The sequence below is a fragment of the Ipomoea nil genome, unplaced genomic scaffold, assembly GCF_001879475.1.
Source record: "Ipomoea nil cultivar Tokyo-kokei standard unplaced genomic scaffold, Asagao_1.1 scaffold0302, whole genome shotgun sequence".
Lineage (NCBI taxonomy): Eukaryota > Viridiplantae > Streptophyta > Magnoliopsida > Solanales > Convolvulaceae > Ipomoea > Ipomoea nil.
The window spans coordinates 3480518-3490488 of NW_017616730.1; the positions used below are offsets into that span (position 1 = coordinate 3480518).

General features: G+C 34.2%; 2 long non-coding RNA genes across 2 annotated transcripts; both read left to right on the forward strand.

Annotated features, from left to right (window-relative positions):
* The first annotated feature begins 2149 nt into the window (after window positions 1-2149).
* LOC109163355 lies at window positions 2150-5212 on the forward strand. Its single transcript, XR_002051261.1, has 2 exons — window positions 2150-2323; window positions 4504-5212. It is a non-coding gene; the product is annotated as an uncharacterized LOC109163355 (long non-coding RNA).
* Window positions 5213-5618: 406 nt separating this feature from the next.
* Window positions 5619-8554, forward strand: LOC109163386. The gene is made up of 3 exons (XR_002051266.1): window positions 5619-5838; window positions 6979-7436; window positions 8159-8554. It is a non-coding gene; the product is annotated as an uncharacterized LOC109163386 (long non-coding RNA).
* Window positions 8555-9971: the final 1417 nt, after the last annotated feature.

A 9971-nucleotide genomic window follows, 5' to 3' on the forward strand; every position in this document is an offset into this window, starting at 1 on the left:
CAATAATAAAGTTACTTAAATTTTATGTCGTGCATCGCACGGGGCAAAAACTAGTTACTATTATAAAGTATTTAATTCTCATCTCGATTTTAATTCCCAGTGAACCAAATACACCCTTAGTTTGGTAGGAGAGGTTGATATGAGTTGATGAGTTCCACTTGAAAACCTTGTCTAGTGAGGCTTAGTCCAACACAACAGTCAATTGGTTGGGAGAGGTCATCTTGAGTTCTACTAAAAAACGCAGTCTGTATAACTTCTCACAATATTCTGTTGGGTCGGAGTGTGGGGAACTCTTAAAGTTGGGAACTCAACTTTTTTGGGAGAGGAAAAAATGCTGGTCCATTAATTCTTAATCCAATACAATTATTAAAAGATATTAATACACCTACAAGGTATGAGATTGTTTGGCCACTAGGAAATTCGCATAGTTTGTTAACCATTAAGTTTAGAGTTAATACCCAAAATCGTCTTCGACTATAGTGGTTTTTCTCAATTTCGTCCTAAACGACTTTGGTGACCTAATATCGTCCCAGACTTTTGTGTTTCGCTCAATTTAGTCATCCATTTGTTATTCCGTCAAATTGGTGTTAAATAAAGGGACAATTCAGTAATGTCAATATTGATCTCTCTTTACTTTCAACTTGTGAAGTGCGAAATTTCTCTTTCTTGTACGAATTACACCTAGAATTACTCCCGGACCTGCAAATCAAATTTTATATTCGCAGTTTTAGGAGTAATTCTGGGGGTAATTCGTAAAAAAAAAAAAAAGGATTTCGCAGTTCACATGTCTATGAGTAAAGAGATGCCAATATTAAAATTACTGAATTGTCTATTTATTTAACACCAAATTGACAGAATAACAAATTAGGGACTAAATTGAGAAAAACACAAAAGTCTGGGACTAAATTGAGCGAAACACAAAAGTCTGGGACGATATTAGGTCACCAAAGTCGTTTAGAACGAAATTGAGAAAAATCACTATAGTCGAGGACGATTTTGGGTATTAACTCATTAAGTTTATTATCAGCTATGTATAAATAGCCCATAACTTGTAATATCAAAACAATCATTTGAACATAAATGCTAAAGCAAGACATTCTTCTCCACTCTCCATGCAGTTGTGCTTATATTTATTCATTTATTTGCCTTAATTATCATACTTGTTAGCACACACGTACTGTGGAAATAGTCCAATGCTCAATATGTATTTTTCACATTAGTGTTTTAGAATTTATCAAAGTATCATTCGGTATCCTAGTGTATATCAACACAATATTATCAATTCTTTCCTAAAAGTAAATATTTCAAGAATGCATAACCATGACTTGTGACAGAAATGTTGGATTAATTAGTGCAATAACAATTTTACAGGGCAACACCTTCACTGGATAGTACCCTAGCTTAGCTTTTACAACACAAAACCATATTAATTGGCATGATCCATGCTTCATCTTGTTGTCACTTCCGCCATAAATGAATTCTTGATTTGATCTAGTCTTCTGGTGTGCTTCACTGCAATTTTACTGTCTTTGCACAGTGCACCTTAAAAACATAACCAAATCATCCTTCCCCAAAAAGACAATATAATGATAATAGATATTAGCTCTGTTTGGTAAAATAGTTAGTCTATCAGCCAATTTTGGCTTACTTGACCACTGTTAACTGTTTAAATTGGTTAAACAATCAATATGAGTGTTTGATTAATTAACTTTTTGTAATAATTTATTGCTCCAAAATGCTAAACTTCAAAACGCTACTCAAAGTAGCTTTTTCGATTAGCTTTTTGAGAAAGTCATTTTGTATATAATTAGCAAACAACTAATTTATCAAACACTTTTCTACAATCAGCTAATGCTATCAATTAGTTAAATTCACTAACCAAATTAGCTAACAACCCTTTACCAAACACCCTCATAGTTTCTCATCTGTGTTGAATATATTTTTTGAAAGGTTTTTTTTTTTTTTTAATAAAAAAGAGTAGAGTATTAGCCCATTAATGGTTGGGCCGAGCTCTTTTCATCACCTACAAGAGAATGGGCCGAAATTGTAGATAAACTCATATATGGGTCGGGTTATCAGGACCAATCCGAATTATTGATTGAATTTGCTCCGTATTATCCAAATTCCGATATGGATAGATCCGTTTAACAACCCTCTTTGACATCGCATCTTCAATTCCAGAACTTCCCATTCCCCCGTGAACTGTCGTGAAAGTTCTAGCTTCATCGCAAAACCACTCGCCGGTTTCATATACGCGGCTACCTGTCCCCAATCTCGACTTGTTTCTTTGGACCGGATCCTCAACAGCTGCTACGATTTTGAGGTAAATCGTCGTTCCCCTTGAAGAGTTCATTTCAAATTTGATAGGTTAGGATGTTTTACACTACAGCTGATGTTCTATTATGAAGTTCTCAAGCTATTGATATAGATTCTTAGGCCTTAGCATTTGATTTATGTGGGTTTTTGCAAATATGGAGACATGAAGTAGTTAATCTTAGGAGGTTGTCCCTTCCACTCTTACTAGTTACTCTAACCGTATGAATTGCTTTTCCTCGCGGAGTGTATAATTTTTCTGGACTCGTATGTGTTTTCCTATGATTTTGCAATGTCTTGCTTGATTCAGTTGTTTGATCTGGTTGCTTTGTTTAGAAAATGAAACAACAGTGCCAACTATGAACAATGCACTGTTAAGAATCCTGAATGCTTGCCAGCTATTGTCACAATGTCACATATTTGATCATTGGTGACTTGAATGACTTGATGAAAGTTATAAAAAGACATTTGGGAATTTTACAGTTCAATCTGGCTCAATGGAGCTTTACAAGCTCACTCTTTACTTTCTTCCCTGTCAGTCTGTCTTTCATGTGGTGAAAAGCATGCATAATGGAATTCGAAATGTAGTTGGTTTCATGACTTGAAGAATGTTGATTGTCATAAAAAAATAAAAATAGATGATAAGTATTACGGGTTAAGAAATGTCGTTCTGCCGAGTATTGGGGGTAACAAGTACTAGACACTAATATTAGGAAATCAACAAGAAGCTAAGCAAACGATAACAAGTTGTAAGGCTAAGGTAACTAAACAAAGTAACAAAAACGCATATGAACAAGAGGTAAACATGAAATAAAGAAATAGGACTCAAGCTAAGGGGTATTATCATGTAGATGCTTCAACAACCTATGGATTAGGGATAACAAATAACCAAGGAATCAAGCGGGAATGCACGTAGGTATCCTAGTCTAAAGCCACTTCCGTGAGCAAATATACAAGGATTAGAACAAGTAATTGTCTCACTCTCGGTTGTGTACCAATTCCAAGTCTATCAAGCACACAAAATATCTAAAGCCCCCAACTCCCCCTATTTTCATAGGAAGAAATCGGGTTTATGCAAGGGGTTGCTCGAATTCATCACCCAACTCTTGTTGAGGCAAGGAATCCTCCAAAAACATGCTAATGAATGTGTACTTCAAACATTAACAAGATATGAACAAAACACCCTCATAAACACATGAACCCTAGTTTGGAGTTCTACCCATATACAATAATCACAAACAAAGCATTAATAAAGAAAATACAACCCTAGCTCAAGTCCAAAAGCTATCTACTCCCACATTATAAGCATAAATAAAGGAAGAACACAAGTGGAATCATAAACATTGCATAAGAAAATAAAAGAAGTGAAAGAAAAGCTTCTCTATTGAGATGATGTGAAATGTTGAAGTTGAATCTTCTCCAATTCTTGATACAAGCTTGAGCAATGTGTTGGAAATGTAAATCTAAGCAAAAGAAAAAAAGAAAAAACTAAGAAAAAACTGTGAAAGAACAAACTCAACCTCCTAGGGTTTGAGTTGGGGACAAAAGCCAAATGAAAATGAAAGAACTTCTGCAATTTATACTCAGGGGTTCCACGAGGTAACGAGCCTCGTGACGGCAGAAAGAGAGGCGCACTGGATGAGGGTGTCACGGCGTGACACGGTGTGTGACAAGCAGCCGGCAAGCTACTGGATGCGAGGCTTCACGAACGTGCTGCTGCGTGGTTGGTGCAGTGTCACGAGCCGGGCTGCTGCGTGGTGGCTGGCGTGAGGCAGCGAGGCTAGCTACTGGAACATAGTTGTCACGTGGAACATTATGGCGTGGTAGTCTGCATGATAAGGCAGGAACTAGCTACTGGAAATGGAGTGCCATGAAGTGTGTCGCCGCGTGGTGGATGGCGTGATGGCAGCTTAGCTAGCTTCCTGGACATGTTTTTGCTCCAAACTTCCCTTCATATGCTCAAACTTGCCTCCAAAGCTCTCAACTCCATATTTCTAGCAAAATAACACAAAATAGTTCTAAACCTCATGAATTTTGGAATGATTAGCAAACAAAATGACCTAATATAAGGGGGGAAAATATGGACAAATAAACACTTATCAAATGTTTTTGAGAATTTTTTCCTCCTTTGTTTCTTTTATAATAAATTCTGCATTTTGTTTTCTTTTCACTGACAGAAATTTCTTGCAGGTTTTACATCAGCTTGGGTATAAAACGGTCTTGCTGGAAGTATGGCCAAGCACCATCCTGATCTGATCATGTGCAGGAAGCAGCCAGGAATAGCCATTGGACGGCTTTGTGAGAAATGTGATGGGAAATGTGTCATTTGTGATTCTTACGTTCGGCCTTGTACACTTGTTCGTGTGTGCGATGAATGCAACTATGGTTCTTTTCAGGGTCGCTGTGTCATCTGTGGAGGGGTTGGGATTTCTGATGCTTACTACTGTAAGGAGTGTACTCAGCAGGAGAAAGATCGTGATGGTTGTCCTAAAATTGTCAATCTTGGAAGTGCCAAAACTGATCTCTTCTACGAGCGTAAAAAATATGGTTTCAAGAAAAGATGATTGCTGCTCCAAAGAAATAATGCCAAATTGCAATTTCATTCAGTGTTTACCATTCTCTTGTCATGTAGTTTGTACTCTTAATTTTAATGTGGTAGACATCCAAGAAAGAAAGTTAGTGATGTGTTTAGCCAACCTTTGGTTTACTATGATCTTTTTTTCTGTCAGTACCGAGTGGGTGTCCTATCGTGGTTTTGCAACACGAACTAGAAACACTGGCCTGAATTGTCTTGTTGGTTGTAATTCTTAAACAATTTGTAGGTATGAAATACATTATCTATAACATTTGCTCTAGCACTTTAGCACATTTTTATAAGAACTTTGCATGTTTTGCACAATCATTGCTAGTTCCACTTGCTTGCTTCATGCCTAGTCTACTGTTACTAATTACTGTATTTACTGTTTTCAATATCTATGAATACATATGCTTTAGAAATGTTTGTCTTTCATTGGCTAAATGAGTATTGAGATGGATACACTATATGAATGTTGCTGTTAATTTGCATATACTGATGAGGAGTTGATCCAAATGTGCATTTGTAGTTTTTCTAACAGGTAGTTGACTTGTTGCTATCTTCATTTTGTAACTATCAGATTTATGAATGTTTGATAACTGTGTGACACAAAAGGAGTAGTGAGTTTCCAAATTTGCATTTCTCATCAGATAGGAAGATGAGCTGCCTTTTGTGTTTGAATTTGATACAGAAACAGGGTTACCATATTTGGATAATTGGATGCCAATTACAGATAAATGTCTATTCTTGTTGACCATTATTGTACCATTAAGTGGCGAGTGACATGACTTGCATTCTTTATTTGTGTGTGTGGTGCAGATGCATTTGTGGGCTGCAGAAAGGAGATTTCAGTGGGAGTAGCAGTGAGACAATAATCCACTATCTACACTGGTCTTCTTGTATGTTCTGCAGTTCATCCATATCATAAGGACACTCTTGACGGTCATGGAGTAAGATTTCGGACAAACTCTATCTAAAACCACTTTAATTAGTGCTTCATAGCTTCTAAGATGTTTTATCTTTTTCATTATTGAATATTGATATCTAAATCTTACCTGAATCATTAGAACACTATTTTCTTCTCCCCTGCATATGTTGTTAATAGAAACTTTATTGATGGTGAATTCAAGGCCCAACTGTTTACATTTGTAGAACAGCAAAATGACACTAAGGTGTTTTGCATGCATTTTATTGGCCAAACTGATTTGTGATTATTTTCCATGCATTAGAGTTTCTATGTGAAAATCATTGTGCTATTTATTTATTCTTTGGTCTGTTTCATTTTTTATATTTGAGCATGTACTAAAATGGAGTCATCAGATATTAGGGAAAATTGCATCTTTAGTCCTTAAGTTATAATCAAGTTTCGACTTAATCTTTAAGTTTTGACCATATCCGGGTTTAGTTCATCGGTTATGAGCGAAGTGGCGAGTTTGGTCCCTAGTGTTAGTATTCCGTTTGCAGCTAACGGAAAACTTAAAAACGATATAATAATTTAGGGGTAAACTCGGAATTTCATATTGTTATCCCATTCTTACAGCAGCCATTTCTTCTTCTATCATTGAGGGAAAAATTTAGGTTTTTTAAATCTCTGTTTTGCCCTTATTTTTTCTATTAATTCCTTTTGTATCCGTTTTGTCTAAGGTTATTTTTACATATTTTGTTAAATACTTGAACATAAATTATATATTACTAAAAGTAAATTATATCATTTGAAACATTTTATCAAGACGATTAAAACAAGACTAATATTAAACATAAATTAATTAATTAAAAAGTAAACTAATTACATCTAAAATTAAATTATACTAAATATTATTATTTAACTCACAAATTATATTTTATATTAAGCTAATTAAGTTTGAACTAATAAACTTTTAAATTTTGAGAAATCAAATTATTTTAGTGTAGAATAATATTTGGTGTAATGTGTTGAAAATGAAAAAAAAAAATTGGTGTGAGAATATTTTTTTTAATGTGATATTTGGTGTAGATTTTTTGTGTTTTGTTGTAATTTGAGTTGGAGACTTGGAGATGGTCTTAATTAAATGGATGAATTTTGATGGTCCAATTAAATCTCGGTGCACCAGGCTGTATATGATGTGAAAAAGGTGAAAAGACTTGTGTACTTTGAGAGTAAAGCAAGTGAAAAGCACATGAGTTTGAGTGGTTGAACCAAAAACAAAGGCCAATAAGTATGGGCTGTGTTCATACATGGAACCAATTTAATGTATGGAAGGAGCATATATATATATATATATATGTGTGTGTGTGTGCAAACATCCATCAACTCCAATTCTCAGCAGTTATATAATAGCCAGGTATCACAACCCCCTTATTATAAATTAATACATAACATCCTATCCTCTTCTGCTTATCTGCATACCATTCAGCCTTCACAATCCATCATTCATATATACAACACAGAGGGAGGTGAGGGAGATGGGTGCTGGATTTCGCCTCTGCATTTGCCTCATCTTCTTTGCATCTGCCATCATCTCATCATCTTCATCATCATCTGCCAGAAACACCATTTCAATCCCACCAGGTACACATATATACTCCATCTCTTTCAATCATATATATATATGGTTTTTGTTATGCACTTGCTCATCGATATGATATGCTTCATCAACTGCTTAATTAATCATGTTCTTAATTGACACTTTATTAACTTCAATTCGTAAATTTTAACTGTGTGTGCGTCAGTGTGTGCGTCAGTGTGTGCGTCAGTGTGTGCATGCACGCATCAAATACATTGCACTTCTGATCTGCTTTTTTAATTTGAAAGAGGTTTCTGTGTGGATCAGAGTACACTTTGTACTGTGTAGCAAGTTGTGCATAGAGTATAGGACGGAAAATATTGAGAAATAATATGCAGTACGTATAGGTCGGTCACACCAACTCCGTTAAAGTCAAGCTTTCACACTTCACATGCTAAGCTACTTATTTAATTACGTACGTACAAGCTAAGGAAAAGGGAATCCTTTGCTCTTCAATTCATGTAACCAAATTATATATATATATATATCATTGTAGTCCGTGCATTATCCAGTTGTTCATACAACCATCGGACGGTCCCGTGCACAACATACACATAGAGATCTCAAAATTAGTATTATATTATGTACTATATATCATAATGAAACAAGATTCAACTTTGGCGTTGGGAAGACAAGTTCACAAGTGCAAGCAATACTATATATAATATGACAAATAAATAATTCATTCGTATATTAATTATTATTATTTTTATTGTTTTGGTTGTAGGGGACGAGTTGTTAATGGTAGAAATGGAAGGAAGGTCTATGGAAATGAGGGTGGATGATTACGGGGAAGCTACGGCCAATCACGGCCACGATCCCCGGAACAGAGCGGCCACCGGCAGCCGCAAAACCCGCGACACCCCTTAAAACCATTTGATTTGCCGATGATAACAGGTGGCGATTTGAAGATTTTACTGATTACTCGAAGTTAAGTTTATTATTATACTTGACGGTAATAATGTTTACCGGATATATTTTATGTATTAGTAAACAAAAACAATTGTATTGCTATGATTTCTATACAATAAACAAAGTGTGTCCCTCTCTTGTTATATGAGGTCATCCTTTATACTATAAACCTGTAATAGTTACAATAATAATAGCAACGACCTCCTAATAAGTAAGTTCCCATCCATATCTCCTATCTTTGACAAGGCAGTGCTTTTAATGCGTAGACTTTTCTAACCGTTTCACATATTTTTTGTTCTTGACCATTGTTTGACTGCTTTGATGGGTTAGACACACCGGGTCAAATCTAGTACCTTGTCCAATATAATTATCCTGTCAATACTATTTATCATTGCTGCTCATGTACAACTTTTGTTACGATGCTTGTAGGCATATAATCAAACTTCTTTTTGAAATGTATTGCTCCTGATATACAAGATGTGGGACTATTTATAAGAGATTCAAGTTAATTATTTATAGTATTGTATGACATTAAAAACTAGTTAAGTATGTTTATTTATAGTAGTTTAGTTTAGATCTGTGAATCAGATAGTTCATTTCTTAACTAGGCAATATATTTTTATATTTGATTATTCATAATGATTCTCAAAGCCTGCGCTTATTATTTGTAATATTTTGTCTTTGAACTTGAATTAATATATTATCCATTTGCATAAAAACATGTTATTATAACATATTGCAAGTAGCTTGTAATGCCATAATATATAGTCATGTGATTGACTGTGGTGGTTGGTCGTATAAGTATACCATCAAGTGAGCGGTGCTTGGCCTAGACAAGTTGGCTAATTATTTTGTCAACCTAGTGAGCTTGACTAGGTCTCCAAGAAAGTCAACCTTAGGTTAAGACTAGATTTACTATTTTAATTATTAAGTCAATTGAAATATTCAAGTAATCTATTAAATTTGAAAGACTTCTACTACATGTACTTTCTAATCTTACTTCCTAAATTTTACTCCCTGATATGGCGAATTATGATAAGTTATTTTTTTTCATGTGAGTCTCAGTACAAGTGTCTACATCAAAATTTTGTGTGGGAGTACAAGTTGGAAGTACAAAAGGGGAATACATGTAGCATTTTCCAATTTGAAAATAGGGGCGGAGTTACCCCTTGGAATAGGGGTCCTACCCTCTCCCACCCACCCATTTCTTAGTAGATATATATATATATATATATATATATATATATATATATATATATATATATATATATATATATATGTATATATATATATATATATATGTGTGTGTGTGTGTGTGTGTGTGTGTGTGTATTATTATAATATGAATAAATTACACTTTTGACCCCTTTCTAATTTTTTATTTGTTTTTTAAAGTATTATATATATATATATATATATATATATATATATATATATATATATATATATATATATATATATATATATTAAATCCAAATTCATTAAATAAAAATAAATCAATCAAATTCACAATTTTTTTTTAATTAATTTATTTGTTCTGTCAAGATTTCAATAAGGGGTATTAAGTATCTAATTTTATTTTTTTTTTGAAAATATTAAGTATCTAATTTAATTTCATTACTCTCTAA